General features: G+C 41.9%; 1 long non-coding RNA gene across 1 annotated transcript; it reads left to right on the forward strand.

Moving 5' to 3' along the window:
• The first annotated feature begins 16,435 nt into the window (after positions 1-16,435).
• Positions 16,436-17,012, forward strand: LOC109179628. The gene is made up of 3 exons (XR_002053951.1): positions 16,436-16,555; positions 16,635-16,885; positions 16,976-17,012. It is a non-coding gene; the product is annotated as an uncharacterized LOC109179628 (long non-coding RNA).
• The last annotated feature ends 748 nt before the right edge of the window (positions 17,013-17,760 follow it).

Genomic DNA, 17,760 nt, shown 5'->3' on the forward strand with positions numbered 1-17,760 from the left:
TTATACAAAAGCTCAAGATGAAAAGAGAACTATGCAAAATAGTGGAGTTACTTTGGTCGTAAATTCAATGCATTTCAGTAGTTCGAAAGATACAAATCCTGTGTTTGCAGAGTTGTCATATTATGGTGTTATTGAAGAAATATTGGAAGTTGATTATGTTTTGTTTAGGGTTTCGGTGTTCCGATGTAGATGGGTAGATAATAAACATGGTGTAAAAGTTAATGAGTTAGGATTTACACTTGTAGATTTTAATCGAGAAGGGCACAAAAATGAGCAGTTCATAATGGCATCCCAAGCAAAACAAGTCTTTTATATTAGTGATCCTTGTGATAAAAAATGGTCAATTGTTTTTCATGGAAAGAGACAAATTACTGGAGATGAGAATGAAGATGTTAGTTTTGATATTGAGGAAATACCACCATTTTCTTCAAGTTTGTTACCCGCTATTGTAGATAATGAGATAGATGAAGTGGATGCATCACGAGATGATCATCATGAAGGGATATGGGGGAATTGATTATTATATGTAATGCTTTAATTAAGTATTTATTCTGTTTTTTAGTTTTCTTATTCTAATACTTCTATATATTTTCACTTACTAGTAATTTTTCTTTCTAAACAGGCGTATGGATTCAGCAAATGATGATGGTACTACACAAGGTACTCATACTACTCAAAGTAGTGATACTACTTCTAAGACAAGGGGTGCCACTCGTATGCAAAAAATCATTCTGTTGCGTTCTACTTTGGGGAAACAACAAATTGAGCTTGATGGATTTGATCCTGTGGTCGGGCTAGCTGGCAGTGCATTTAAAAGTTATGTTACATTAGGTAATATCCTGGTAAATTTTATCTTTTAAGATTTAGATTTGAGTGAATTCCATTTTTGGTCCTACTGTTATAGGGGTTTTTCCAATTTTAGTCCACCATAATAATTTTTGCCACATTGTGTCCACTATTATTAAAATTGTTCCAATTTTAGTCCACTTTAAGATTTTTCGTGGACTAAAATTGTAACACCCCCTAATTTCCATGCTACATTAAACCTTAAACATGCAGATCACTAGCCAAACATCATACACAGCGGAAGACTAAGCAAGGATTATATAAACTGGAAATGAAAAGGGTGCTATGCCACGCTCACCCAGAGGTGAACGCACAGGCTAACATCTGCATAAACCACAATCTAAAATCCATACATAACAAAAGTACTAGTGTCTATCCTTGGCACACAGGCCATAACGTCTCAAAACAGAGGGAATCTAAGTTAGCAGGTTCTAGACCGCGCTCTCGTCTACTCATCACCTGAAAGAAACACATAAGATATGGGACGACATCGGGTCAGCGAATAATGCTGGTAACCCACCAATACATGTTAAGTATCATACATAGATAGGATATATATATACAAAATCATTTGCGAAACGGGATATAGTATATATAAGTTCAAAGCCAAGATAGAAGTCAAACACAAGACTCTTTGCACTCACAATAAAGATAAGGGAACACATCCCAAGACCACACGAGATACAACGACTCACAAGAACGGCTCAGGGTATAATCTACCATCACACAGTAGTTTAACACCTGACATGCATAAAAGAGAATAAGGACACAACCAATGGCAACACATGCCTTTTTGACTACACACGTCACAAGAAGAGAACTGACAACAACGGCTACACAAGCCTTCGTGACATCACCATCACGAATTGATATGCCTTCCTTATGCCCGGTTCCAACCTTATGGCTACCCCCAACCTTATGTCTAGTTCCAACCATTACCTCCAGGACCCCTGTACTTCTTAGTCCAACCTTTTTCCTCCTGGGACCGTCGTCCCCCACCAACAAACCACCAACAAGACCACCAATTCATAGTACACAAGGTACCGATCACACGCACGGCGACACACGCCTTGGCGACACACGCGTCTCCAAAACACGTGAACCCGACACACAGGTCACAAACTCCATAATCACGTCGTGGCCACCACGTGGACTACTGCCGTACCTTGGTGACTAGTGTCCCATACCACTAATCGTGCAATCCAGGTATAGCCACACACACCACACCACCACAGGAATCAATCAACGGATCACAACGAAGATATGAAACCATACTCAATCAAGGAATGGATCACAGTCCAACAACAACGATGAATAACACAAGTTATCATCAACCAATAAGAAGGTACAAACAACACACACGCTAGCATTTAAACACCGAACTAGCATGCTTATCAAACGAGTAAACCAACCGCAGTTCCGAAGAACACACAAGATTCGTCACGGTTCAACGAAACACAATGTTGAACACTTAGCACGATTCAAGACACCAAAACCTACATGGTATCCTACCATATAGTTCTAGACATACGAAACATCAAGAACACACTCAAATAGTTCCATAAAAGAACATTGGGAAGTCAAAAGACCAAATACCGAGTCAAAAGAATCACGGGGAACAAATCCCCGCCCAACTCCACATTGTTCCCTGCGGGTGGACCCACGGGTAGACCCCCACCCGTGGTTCCGCCCGCGGGTACCAAACCCACCGGCCTTGTACCCCGCGGGTGGGGCGACGGGTAGGGCTTTGCCCGCCGTTCCGCCCGCGGGTACATACCTGTACACCAAATAATCCCTTCGGGGATTTTCAACACCAAACTCAAATTCAAGTCCAAAACATGCCAAATCTTACCAAATACAACAAAATGACTTGAATCAAAGGAATAGCCAAGAAATGGCATACAAGAACCCTAATAACAAGCTCTAGATATGCATTTTCATAAGACAATGCATAAACACTCACATTTCATAGCCAAACACATGTAGAATCTAAGAAATCATCATATAGGTAAGCAAAATAGATTTTGTAGAGCATGGGTTACCTCTTGTAGACAAAAACCTTCACTTAACACTTCACCAAGCTCCTAAAAAGGCTCACCTTCCAAACCCACTTCAAGGACACACCAAAAGATCATAAAGATTCTATCTTTAAAGAAAGACACCTTAGAAAACACTAAAAACACAAGATGAACATAGATCTTACCCTCCTAGATGCTCAAATGTTTGAAAGGTAGAATCTTGGAGACAACCTTTGAAGATTTGACAAGGCCCCAATTTGGCTTGGGAGAAAAGCTATCTAACTTTTAGAGAGAAGGAAGAGCTCAAGTTTTGGAAAGTGTAAGGAGAAAGAATGAGGAGTGTCTACTAGGTTTGCTTACATTAGCAACACAAGGTGAAATGTCTTGAATACCCTTACTAAAATGAATAGGTGTAAGGGAACAAGGGAACTACTCACAAAGCTTAAGGTACAACCTTGACTTTGGGTTGACTAGTCAATTACTAGTCCCTAACTATTGAATTTTCAGGAATTTAAGGAATTAAATTTCCAATTGAATTAGGATTAATTACTTAATTAATCCCTTAATTGAATTTGGATTACGGGGTGTCACATCCTCTCCCCCTTCAAAGAAGCTTTGTCCCTGAAGCTTGGGTACGACGAATTAAAACAAACGGTAAAAGGAACAACAATGTGACAAGAGTGTCAAGAACAATCTTTTTTTGTCAAACCCAAAGGATTCAAAAGATATCAAAATAAGCAAGAAGTAATAGCATTGCTAGGATTGAAAGAAATGATCAACGGAGACATTGAGCATATCAAACTCTAAACCAAACACAACCACTAACTTATATCCAACACCAAAGATCTAAACTACTAGCTCCTAGCACCAGCCACAAAGCTAACCACTCAACTCAACAAGCAAGCAAAAATGAACACACAAGGTAAACAACACGCAACTAACGAACGGTAGCAACAACTAGAAAGATAACAACAAGCTAAGGAAAGGAGACGAGATTGCCACAACTCCACCCTAGAAGGACTCGCTCTCCGACTCCTCGGTGTCTTCATCAGACTCTTCGTCGGCTCTTCCTCGGCTAGAACTAGTCTCAAGCTGGTCCAACCTCTGGTTAACTGCAACGGACGGCGTCTTCATAAAAGCGAAGCAACTAAACCAACTACTCAAACTACAAGCTAACAACCACGGCAAACAAGAGAGAACGACTAAACACACAACTGAGCAAACAACTACCAACGAACCTACTAACAAAACAAGCAAGGGACGCAACAAGGTTCCACAACAAAAATGGTCGGCTTGCGAAACGGATGACAAAGCTTAAGAGATGGTTGCAAACGAGGTTTTATGCAACAAAGGTGTTCGCCAACTAACCAAGGTTAAAGAAATCAAGGGTTCAAATTAAAGTGGTGAGATAGATAGGTTTGGTCACAACAAAGTTCAACACCAAAAACCGTCGGTTAACAAAACGAGAGACAAGACTTAGAGATAAGTTGAGGGTTCACAAAGATAAGACAAGAGAGAAAGATAAGGTGATAGATAAAAGATTTACCGGAAAAGAAAAGCTAACTTTACATCGAGATTAACTCCTGCTCTAAACTAGCTAACGATCTACTCAAAACGAGACGGCTCAGCTAAGGAACAAGCCACAAACAGAAACTGGCACCACAAGAACTCTAAACTAGATCACTCGGGATCACAGAACCAGGGTTGCATCTTCAACTGATCCCTGCTGGCTTCTTCAGCCAAAGGAAACAAGGTACCCCCACTACTTAACTTGAGCTCGGCATCTGCTTGAACTTGATTCGTCACTTCTAGACAAATGCCGCAACTGCTAGATCCAAAACACGAGTTGGATGTCCTTCTCCCTAGCTCTTGGGCTAACTTGATGCAGGCTGCCAACTTATCACTTGCATTAGCATTCCACTTCCAACTCTCTACAAAGCAACGCTTGAAACTTCAAAACTTCGGTCCGGATGAAAGGTTCAAAATAGGAATGGTAACAAAGGAGAAAGGTAACTCAGGAGAAAGAAGGCTCACAAGAAGAGATGCGCTTCAACGGTAAGGATTAGAGTGAAAGGTTTGGGTTCAGAAACTCAAGGACCACGTTACTTAGAAGTAGGATCAAAGTCATTAAAATTGCAACTTAGGAAATAACGTTGCCACCTTGCACAGAATCGTTAGAAGCGGGGAATACAAAAACGAGATTCGATTCAAAGGGGAAGATCAAGGTGAGAATTTAGGTTCAACAATTCGAGGACCATGTTGATTAAGAAGAAGAGAATTGTAAACGAGGTTACAACTTAGGGAATAAGTAATCGAAATGGGGTTTAAGGAAGTTTGAAAAGAATTTCCCCACGGAGGGTATCCGATTTAAACTCAAGGGTAGTGCTGATGAGGAAGGGAATCAAAATTTTCAAAGTCACAACTTAGGAAAGATGAGGTCGTAACCTTGGGCAGAGTCAAATCAAGAGAGAAACAAGAACGAGGTTTGGAAAGATAGGGATGATCTCTCGAGAAAGGGCAAGGGATTGACGAGGGTAAGAGAAGAAGATCGGCTTCAAGAGATGAAAGGGTTCACGACATCCGGTGAAACTTTGGCTCGACGCTGATCAACACGCTTATCGAACTGAAGACTCTCTACCTCCACTCGGCGCGGCTTAACTCTTAACCCTTGCCAGATTCTTTCATAAGCTGATGTCACCGCCGCCATGCACAAGATGGTTTGGAAAGAACACAAGGATAAGGTTCGGAAGAAAATGATCACTTGGCAAAAATGGTGATTGGGTTTGTCTGAAGGAAAGAAGAGATTAACGAAGGTCAAGGGTAACACTCTAACTGGCTAATGCCCGAAGCTAACACGCAAGGAAAGGTACAAAGACAAAGGGAGGTGCAACAAAAGATACAAGAGCTTACTTCAACGGTTCCCACCTTGCATCTGCCTCACGACCGTGGATCTTATCTTGTCGAGGTCCCGACTTCGTACACAGGTCTGGGATGCCATTTCCACTTAGTCCATTGTTGCTTCCGTTTCGATGTTTACTTCTCGATCGGGGCCTTACACCACCAACTGGTTTTGAGTCTGCTGAAGTCTTCCTTTTAGCTCTGCACTCAAAGGACCGATGACCCTTCTTGCCATAAGCAAAGCACTCTATCGGTTTCCCAAGACAATCCACGCCGGGGTGGTCACTTCCACACTTCTTGCAAACGGAGCGCCTTCCCTTAGCCTTGATCTTCCGGATTGGCTGGGGAGCCTTACCTCTCTTAGAGTCGTCCCTTTGCAGGCTTCTTGTTGATCCAACACTAGTAGCCATCAAACTCCTAACCACAGCTGAAACACTTTCGTCAAGCTTCTTCTTGCGGTTCTCCTGGATTCCTTTCTGAACTTGCTGCACACGATAAAGGTCAGCTGCACCACGGTAGGCCTCCTTGACATGAGCAGGATAGAACCGCTCACGTAACTTGACCTTCAAGTCCTCCCAACTGAACTTCGGATCTTGACTACAGATTGGCCTTACAAGCATCCACCACGAATCCGCTTCTTGCCGAAGGTAGAACGTAGCCAACTCCACCTGGCGATCCTCCGGGCAAACCACAGCTTTGAAGATCTTGTCAAACCTCCGGATCCACTCGTCCAGCACTATGGGATCTTCTTCACCGGCGAAGATCGGGGGACGGAGACTTGCGACTTGGCATACCACGTCGCGATTCCCAAACTGAAGAGGGTGGTTGTTGAGGAGGGCGTTGCTCAGCGTCTGGGTGATCTGCGTCAGTTGATGGAAGCTTTGAGCTAACTGATCGTTGGTGACTATTTCTGAAGACCTTGCACGGCGTCTCGACGGTGCCATTCTTGACTTCTATAGCAACAGCACGATACGGGAGGAAACTCAGGGCCCGCACCCTTACCTGGTACCTTAACTAAAGAGAACCAAAGCTAAAAGGAATACAAAGCACAGACAACACAATAAAAAACGATAAAAGATCTCACAACCTCACCGCGCGTCCTAAGGATCCTAAGTCCTAAGCACTTAGATTCTTACGGTCATCTTAAGGTCTCAAACCACACTTAACCACTTAGAAGTCTAGACTCTATCATCCTAGGCTCAAATCTAGGCTCTGATACCAACTGTAACACCCCCTAATTTCCATGCTACATTAAACCTTAAACATGCAGATCAGTAGCCAAACATCATACACAACGGAAGACTAAGCAATGATGATATAAATTGGAAATGAAAAGGGTGCTATGCCACGCTCACTCAGAGGTGAACGCACAGGCTAACATCTGCATAAACCACAATCTAAAATCCATACATAACAAAAGTACTAGTGTCTATCCTTGGCACACAGACCATAACGTCTCAAAACAAAGGGAATCTAAGCTAACAGGTTCTAGACCGCGCTCTCGTCTACTCATCACCTGAAAGAAACACATAAGATATGGGACGACGCCCGGTCAGCGAATAATGCTGGTAACCCACCAATACCTGTTAAGTATCATACATAGATAGGATATATACAAAATCATTTGCGAAACGGGATATAGTATATATAAGTTCAAAGCCAAGATAGAAGTCAAACACAAGACTCTTTGCACTCACAATAAAGATAAGGGAACACATCCCAAGACCACATGAGATACAACGACTCACAAGAACGGCTCAATGTATAATCTACCATCACACAGTAATTTAACACCCGACATGCATAACAAAAGAGAATAAGGACACAACCAATGGCAACACATGCCTTTGTGACTACACACGTCACAAGAACAGAACTCACAACAACGGCTACAAAATCCTTCGTGACATCACCCATCACGAATTGATATGCCTTCCTTATGCCTGGTTCCAACCTTATGGCTACCCCCAAACTTATGTCTAGTTCCAACCATTACCTCCAGGACCCCTGTACTTCTTAGTCCAACCTTTTTCCTCCTGGGACCGTCGTCCCCCACCAACAAGACCACCAATTCATAGTACACAAGGTACCGATCACACGCACGGCGACACACGCCTCTCCAAAACACGTGAACCCGACACACAGGTCACAAACTCCATAATCACGACGTGGCCACCACGAGGACCACTGCCGTACCTTGGTGACTAGTGTCCCATACCACTAATCGTGCAATCCAGGTACATCCACACACACCACACCACCACAGGAATCAATCAACGGATCACAACGAAGATATGAAACCATACTCAATCAAGGAATGGATCACAGTCCAACAACAACGATGAATAACACAAGTTATCATCAACCAATAAGAAGGTACAAACAACACACACGCTAGCATTTAAACACCGAACTAGCATGCTTATCAAACGAGTAAACCAACCGCAGTTCCGAAGAACACACAAGATTCGTCACGGTTCAACGAAACACAATGTTGAACACTTAGAACGATTCAAGACACCAAAACCTACATGGTATCCTACCATATAGTTCTAGACGTACGAAACATCAAGAACACACTCAAATAGTTCCATAAAAGAACATTGGGAAGTCAAAAGACCAAATATCGAGTCAAAAGAATCACGGGGAACAAATCCCCGCCCAACTCCACATTGTTCCCTGCGGGTGGACCCACGGGTAGACCCCCACCCGTGGTTCCGCCCGCGGGTACCAAACCCACCGGCCTTGTACCCCGCGGGTGGGGCGACGGGTAGGGCTTTGCCCGCCGTTCCGCCCGCGGGTACATACCTGTACACCAAATAATCCCTTCGGGGATTTTCAACACCAAACTCAAATTCAAGTCCAAAACATGCCAAATCTTACCAAATACAACAAAATGACTTGAATCAAAGGAATAGCCAAGAAATGGCATACAAGAACCCTAATAACAAGCTCTAGATATGCATTTTCACAAGACAATGCATAAACACTCACATTTCATAGCCAAACACATGTAGAATCTAAGAAATCATCATATAGGTAAGCAAAATAGATTTTGTAGAGCATGGGTTACCTCTTGTAGACAAAAACCTTCACTTAACACTTCACCAAGCTCCTAAAAAGGCTCACCTTCCAAACCCACTTCAAGGACACACCAAAAGATCATAAAGATTCTATCTTTAAAGAAAGACACCTTAGAAAACACTAAAAACACAAGATGAACATAGATCTTACCCTCCTAGATGCTCAAATGTTTGAAAGGTAGAATCTTGGAGACAACCTTTGAAGATTTGACAAGGCCCCAATTTGGCTTGGGAGAAAAGCTATCTAACTTTTAGAGAGAAGGAAGAGCTCAAGTTTTGGAAAGTGTAAGGAGAAAGAATGAGGAGTGTCTACTAGGTTTGCTTACATTAGCAACACAAGGTGAAATGTCTTGAATACCCTTACTAAAATGAATAGGTGTAAGGGAACAAGGGAACTACTCACAAAGCTTAAGGTACAACCTTGACTTTGGGTTGACTAGTCAATTACTAGTCCCTAACTATTGAATTTTCAGGAATTTAAGGAATTAAATTTCCAATTGAATTAGGATTAATTACTTAATTAATCCCTTAATTGAATTTGGATTACGGGGTGTCACATCCTCTCCCCCTTCAAAGAAGCTTTGTCCCTGAAGCTTGGGTACGACGAATTAAAACAAACGGTAAAAGGAACAACAATGTGACAAGAGTGTCAAGAACAATCTTTTTTTGTCAAACCCAAAGGATTCAAAAGATATCAAAATAAGCAAGAAGTAATAGCATTGCTAGGATTGAAAGAAATGATCAACGGAGACATTGAGCATATCAAACTCTAAACCAAACACAACCACTAACTTATATCCAACACCAAAGATCTAAACTACTAGCTCCTAGCACCAGCCACAAAGCTAACCACTCAACTCAACAAGCAAGCAAAAATGAACACACAAGGTAAACAACACGCAACTAACGAACGGTAGCAACAACTAGAAAGATAACAACAAGCTAAGGAAAGGAGACGAGATTGCCACAACTCCACCCTAGAAGGACTCGCTCTCCGACTCCTCGGTGTCTTCATCAGACTCTTCGTCGGCTCTTCCTCGGCTAGAACTAGTCTCAAGCTGGTCCAACCTCTGGTTAACTGCAACGGACGGCGTCTTCATAAAAGCGAAGCAACTAAACCAACTACTCAAACTACAAGCTAACAACCACGGCAAACAAGAGAGAACGACTAAACACACAACTGAGCAAACAACTACCAACGAACCTACTAACAAAACAAGCAAGGGACGCAACAAGGTTCCACAACAAAAATGGTCGGCTTGCGAAACGGATGACAAAGCTTAAGAGATGGTTGCAAACGAGGTTTTATGCAACAAAGGTGTTCGCCAACTAACCAAGGTTAAAGAAATCAAGGGTTCAAATTAAAGTGGTGAGATAGATAGGTTTGGTCACAACGAAGTTCAACACCAAAAACCGTCGGTTAACAAAACGAGAGACAAGACTTAGAGATAAGTTGAGGGTTCACAAAGATAAGACAAGAGAGAAAGATAAGGTGATAGATAAAAGATTTACCGGAAAAGAAAAGCTAACTTTACATCGAGATTAACTCCTGCTCTAAACTAGCTAACGATCTACTCAAAACGAGACGGCTCAGCTAAGGAACAAGCCACAAACAGAAACTGGCACCACAAGAACTCTAAACTAGATCACTCGGGATCACAGAACCAGGGTTGCATCTTCAACTGATCCCTGCTGGCTTCTTCAGCCAAAGGAAACAAGGTACCCCCACTACTTAACTTGAGCTCGGCATCTGCTTGAACTTGATTCGTCACTTCTAGACAAATGCCGCAACTGCTAGATCCAAAACACGAGTTGGATGTCCTTCTCCCTAGCTCTTGGGCTAACTTGATGCAGGCTGCCAACTTATCACTTGCATTAGCATTCCACTTCCAACTCTCTACAAAGCAACGCTTGAAACTTCAAAACTTCGGTCCGGATGAAAGGTTCAAAATAGGAATGGTAACAAAGGAGAAAGGTAACTCAGGAGAAAGAAGGCTCACAAGAAGAGATGCGCTTCAACGGTAAGGATTAGAGTGAAAGGTTTGGGTTCAGAAACTCAAGGACCACGTTACTTAGAAGTAGGATCAAAGTCATTAAAATTGCAACTTAGGAAATAACGTTGCCACCTTGCACAGAATCGTTAGAAGCGGGGAATACAAAAACGAGATTCGATTCAAAGGGGAAGATCAAGGTGAGAATTTAGGTTCAACAATTCGAGGACCATGTTGATTAAGAAGAAGAGAATTGTAAACGAGGTTACAACTTAGGGAATAAGTAATCGAAATGGGGTTTAAGGAAGTTTGAAAAGAATTTCCCCACGGAGGGTATCCGATTTAAACTCAAGGGTAGTGCTGATGAGGAAGGGAATCAAAATTTTCAAAGTCACAACTTAGGAAAGATGAGGTCGTAACCTTGGGCAGAGTCAAATCAAGAGAGAAACAAGAACGAGGTTTGGAAAGATAGGGATGATCTCTCGAGAAAGGGCAAGGGATTGACGAGGGTAAGAGAAGAAGATCGGCTTCAAGAGATGAAAGGGTTCACGACATCCGGTGAAACTTTGGCTCGACGCTGATCAACACGCTTATCGAACTGAAGACTCTCTACCTCCACTCGGCGCGGCTTAACTCTTAACCCTTGCCAGATTCTTTCATAAGCTGATGTCACCGCCGCCATGCACAAGATGGTTTGGAAAGAACACAAGGATAAGGTTCGGAAGAAAATGATCACTTGGCAAAAATGGTGATTGGGTTTGTCTGAAGGAAAGAAGAGATTAACGAAGGTCAAGGGTAACACTCTAACTGGCTAATGCCCGAAGCTAACACGCAAGGAAAGGTACAAAGACAAAGGGAGGTGCAACAAAAGATACAAGAGCTTACTTCAACGGTTCCCACCTTGCATCTGCCTCACGACCGTGGATCTTATCTTGTCGAGGTCCCGACTTCGTACACAGGTCTGGGATGCCATTTCCACTTAGTCCATTGTTGCTTCCGTTTCGATGTTTACTTCTCGATCGGGGCCTTACACCACCAACTGGTTTTGAGTCTGCTGAAGTCTTCCTTTTAGCTCTGCACTCAAAGGACCGATGACCCTTCTTGCCATAAGCAAAGCACTCTATCGGTTTCCTAAGACAATCCACGCCGGGGTGGTCACTTCCACACTTCTTGCAAACGGAGCGCCTTCCCTTAGCCTTGATCTTCCGGATTGGCTGGGGAGCCTTACCTCTCTTAGAGTCGTCCCTTTGCAGGCTTCTTGTTGATCCAACACTAGTAGCCATCAAACTCCTAACCACAGCTGAAACACTTTCGTCAAGCTTCTTCTTGCGGTTCTCCTGGATTCTTTTCTGAACTTGCTGCACACGATAAAGGTCAGCTGCACCACGGTAGGCCTCCTTGACATGAGCAGGATAGAACCGCTCACGTAACTTGACCTTCAAGTCCTCCCAACTGAACTTCGGATCTTGACTACAGATTGGCCTTACAAGCATCCACCACGAATCCGCTTCTTGCCGAAGGTAGAACGTAGCCAACTCCACCTGGCGATCCTCCGGGCAAACCACAGCTTTGAAGATCTTGTCAAACCTCCGGATCCACTCGTCCAGCACTACGGGATCTTCTTCACCGGCGAAGATCGGGGGACGGAGACTTGCGACTTGGCATACCACGTCGCGATTCCCAAACTGAAGAGGGTGGTTGTTGAGGAGGGCGTTGCTCAGCGTCTGGGTGATCTGCGTCAGTTGATGGAAGCTTTGAGCTAACTGATCGTTGGTGACTATTTCTGAAGACCTTGCACGGCGTCTCGACGGTGCCATTCTTGACTTCTATAGCAACAGCACGATACGGGAGGAAACTCAGGGCCCGCACCCTTACCTGGTACCTTAACTAAAGAGAACCAAAGCTAAAAGGAATACAAAGCACAGACAACACAATAAAAAACGATAAAAGATCTCACAACCTCACCGCGCGTCCTAAGGATCCTAAGTCCTAAGCACTTAGATTCTTACGGTCATCTTAAGGTCTCAAACCACACTTAACCACTTAGAAGTCTAGACTCTATCATCCTAGGCTCAAATCTAGGCTCTGATACCAACTGTAACACCCCCTAATTTCCATGCTACATTAAACCTTAAACATGCAGATCAGTAGCCAAACATCATACACAACGGAAGACTAAGCAATGATGATATAAATTGGAAATGAAAAGGGTGCTATGCCACGCTCACTCAGAGGTGAACGCACAGGCTAACATCTGCATAAACCACAATCTAAAATCCATACATAACAAAAGTACTAGTGTCTATCCTTGGCACACAGACCATAACGTCTCAAAACAAAGGGAATCTAAGCTAACAGGTTCTAGACCGCGCTCTCGTCTACTCATCACCTGAAAGAAACACATAAGATATGGGACGACGCCCGGTCAGCGAATAATGCTGGTAACCCACCAATACCTGTTAAGTATCATACATAGATAGGATATATACAAAATCATTTGCGAAACGGGATATAGTATATATAAGTTCAAAGCCAAGATAGAAGTCAAACACAAGACTCTTTGCACTCACAATAAAGATAAGGGAACACATCCCAAGACCACATGAGATACAACGACTCACAAGAACGGCTCAATGTATAATCTACCATCACACAGTAATTTAACACCCGACATGCATAACAAAAGAGAATAAGGACACAACCAATGGCAACACATGCCTTTGTGACTACACACGTCACAAGAACAGAACTCACAACAACGGCTACAAAATCCTTCGTGACATCACCCATCACGAATTGATATGCCTTCCTTATGCCTGGTTCCAACCTTATGGCTACCCCCAAACTTATGTCTAGTTCCAACCATTACCTCCAGGACCCCTGTACTTCTTAGTCCAACCTTTTTCCTCCTGGGACCGTCGTCCCCCACCAACAAGACCACCAATTCATAGTACACAAGGTACCGATCACACGCACGGCGACACACGCCTCTCCAAAACACGTGAACCCGACACACAGGTCACAAACTCCATAATCACGACGTGGCCACCACGAGGACCACTGCCGTACCTTGGTGACTAGTGTCCCATACCACTAATCGTGCAATCTAGGTACATCCACACACACCACACCACCACAGGAATCAATCAACGGATCACAACGAAGATATGAAACCACACTCAATTAAGGAATGGATCACAGTCCAACAACAACGATGAATAACACAAGTTATCATCAACCAATAAGAAGGTACAAACAACACACACGCTAGCATTTAAACACCGAACTAGCATGCTTATCAAACGGGTAAACCAAACGTAGTTCCGAAGAACACACAAGATTCATCATGGTTCAACGAAACACAATGTTGAACACTTAGCACGATTCAAGACACCAAAACCTACATGGTATCCTACCATATAGTTCTAGACATACGAAACATCAAGAACACACTCAAATAGTTCCACAAAAGAACATTGGGAAGTCAAAAGACCAAATACCGAGTCAAAAGAATCACGGGGAACAAATCCCCGCCCAACTCCACATTGTTCCCCGCGGGTGGACCCACGGGTATACCCCCACCCGTGGTTCCGCCCGCGGGTACCACACCCACCGGCCTTGTACCCCGCGGGTGGGGTGACGGGTAGGGCTCTGCCCGCCGTTCCGCCCGCGGGTACATACCTGTATACCAAATAATCCCTTCGGGGATTTTCAACACCAAACTCAAATTCAATTCCAAAACATGCCAAATCTCACAAAATACAACAAAATGACTTGAATCAAAGGAATAGCCAAGCAATGACATACAAAAACCCTAATAACAAGCTCTAGATATGCATTTTCACAAGACAATGCATAAACACTCACATTTCATAGCAAAACACATGTAGAATCTAAGAAATCATCATATAGGTAAGCAAAATAGATTTTGTAGAGCATGGGTTACCACTTGTAGACAAAAACCTTCACTTAACACTTCACCAAGCTCTTAAAAAGGCTCACCTTCCAAACCCACTTCAAGGACACACCAAAAGATCATAAAGATTCTATCTTTAAAGAAAGACACCTTAGAAAACACTAAAAACACAAGATGAACATAGATCTTACCCTCCTAGATGCTCAAATGTATGAAAGGTAGAATCTTGGAGACAACCTTTGAAGATTTGACAAGGCTCCAATTTGGCTTGGGAGAAAAGCTATCTAACTTTTAGAGAGAAGAAAGAGCTCAAGTTTTGGAAAGTGTAAGGAGAAAGAATGGGGAGTGTCTACTAGGTTAGCTTACATTACCAACAGAAGGTGAAATGTCTTGAATACCCTTACTAAAGTGAAGAGGTGTAAGGGAACAAGGGAACTACTCACAAAGCTGTACAACCTTGACTTTGGGTTGACTATTCAATTACTAGTCCCGACTATTGAATTTTCAGGAATTTAAGGAATTAAATTACCAATTGAATTAGGATTAATTACTTAATTAATCCCTTAATTGAATTTGGATTACGGGGTGTCATAAAAATTGGAACACTTTTAATAATAGTGGACGCTATGTGGCAAAAATAATTATAGTGGACTAAAATTGGAATGACCCCTATAACAGTAGGACCAAAAATGGAATTCACTCTTTACATTTCATACTAAAAAATAATATTGGTTTGTAGAGTTCTTATGATATTCCCGACACAATTGATATGAGGAAACATTGGATAACCTATGTGGGTGACCGGTGGTAAGATTTTTAAAAAAATTGGCCAACAAGTATATATACGGTTAGAAGGTAGGAACCCTTGTGAAAAATACGACTTCCTTGAACAAAAGACATGTAATGAGTTTGTTCAGCATCATACAGGTTCAGAATATGAGGTATCATTATTATTCTATCAATATTTTGAACAAGGGACATGGAATGAGTTTGATTAATATTTTGTATTTATGTAGGCAAAAAGAAAAAAATATCAAGACATAAAAGCTAAGAATATTCATCCACATCTTTTAGCTCGAGGAGGATATAAAAGGTTGGAGAAGATGATGATGGAAGAGAAGATGAAAGAAAACATCAAGTATGTGTTGATTCAGATCCTTCGTATACAATGACTCCTCCAAGTCCTCCACGTAGAGCCAAAAAGTGGAAGAAAGCAAGAGTGGATAAGTCAATAAATTTTTGCACCGAATCAACTAGATTGGTGGCGGAAAAAATTGTAAGTAAATATGTTGTAATTTACTACATTAATAGTAATTATTATTGAATAGTTTTTATATACGTTAGGATGCTCTTGAGTTGCAAATTTCTCAAGGAGAATTTGTTGAGGATGGACAACAAGATTCATTGACTGTTGCGCCGGGTACTGATGAGCATTCTGGACGTGTTAGAGCTATGGGAAAGGACATGGCATCAAAAGTATATTTGGCCATGAAAAATGTCGCCATAAGCCTTATGAAGATATTCAACGTTTGGTTGATGCTACTGTTGATGTTGCTGTTGCACAAGCGCTAGAAAAACAAAATCAGTAATTTAATTCTAAGCAGGAGGAATTGAGTTAGCGATTAAATCAACAATTTGAAGCACGAATGGCTGAGATGATGTTTCAATTTGGTTCTCTGCAGACTCCTGTTCACCAATCTGTACAATCAAAGTAGGGGAATGACGTATGTGTGGATGCTGGGCCACAATCTCAAAGTGACAAAGCTAGTTCCCCGGACCCTTTTGCTAATTTACCGGTTTTAAGTAGTCGTTTATAGTTGATCTTATTATTATTTATCAATAACATTTTATATGATTCTTAATTATAAATTATTGCAGTTAGGGGCACGATGTCAATTGTTCTTAGAAGATCCAATTAGACGTCCAGTGGCATATGGGACAGCTTACAGTGGTGCACAGGTTCATGGGGTTGTACTGGATGTAAATCAAGTGAAGGTGAGCGTAAATCAAGTTATTGATCCAAGTGCACATGTACCAATCCCCACCAGTGAGGTTCGGCTTCTAGGTGCTGCATTTCAACACTTTATTATTTGGCCAAAGAAGCTGGTAGAGTTATGTACTGAAGCTGATGCGGTATGTACACCGAAAATATTTCTATTTTAAAATAACAGTAAGTAATTTAATTTTTAAAATAATAATTCTTACTTATATTATAATTCACAGTTAAAAGAAAAGACCAAATTAACTTTTCAATCGGTTGTGCAATCCCATCATCAAGAATTCACTATAGCTGATCTAGATTCATTGACTGTTGTATGCAAAAAGGCCTCTACAATAGCTAGCCATCTTGAACACAATCTTATGATCCATGTGGCTTGTGGTATTATGGGCAACATTGAGTATGACTTGCACCTTGAAAGTGTGGAGTTAATGCGATTCTTAAATATGAAGACCATCGATATTTCTCTATTTAAGTTCTTTATAAGGTAATAAGTTCTTTAGTATTATTTGTTCATAATAGTTTTATATTTATAATATCATCATGATTTTTAGTAATCTATATATAATTGGTTGTGTTTGTGAATTGGGGTATTTACATTAGTTTTGAGTTGGCATCAAAAGACAGGTATGGCTTCCTAGATCCATATTGCATTCAACCAACACTACAAGAAAAATGCACATAGACAACGGTTAATAACCATTGTCGTAGGGGTATAATTTCTGTTGTTGAAGTCGGTGTTGTTGTAAGTCCCGCGCATAGACAAGGGTTTTTAACCGTTGTCTTTTCTAGAAACAACAACGGTTTTTTAACCGTTGTCTATTAAGTGTTGTTGAAGCCGGTGTTGTTGTAAGTCACGCACATAGACAACGGTTAATAACCGTTGTCTTTTCTAGAAACAACAACGGTTTTTTAACCGTTGTCTATTAAGTGTTGTTGAAGCTGGTGTTGTTGTAAGCCACGCACATAGACAACGGTTAATAACTGTTGTCTTTTCTAGAAACGACAA

Source organism: Ipomoea nil, unplaced genomic scaffold (assembly GCF_001879475.1).
Source record: "Ipomoea nil cultivar Tokyo-kokei standard unplaced genomic scaffold, Asagao_1.1 scaffold0937, whole genome shotgun sequence".
Taxonomy (NCBI): Eukaryota; Viridiplantae; Streptophyta; class Magnoliopsida; order Solanales; family Convolvulaceae; genus Ipomoea; species Ipomoea nil.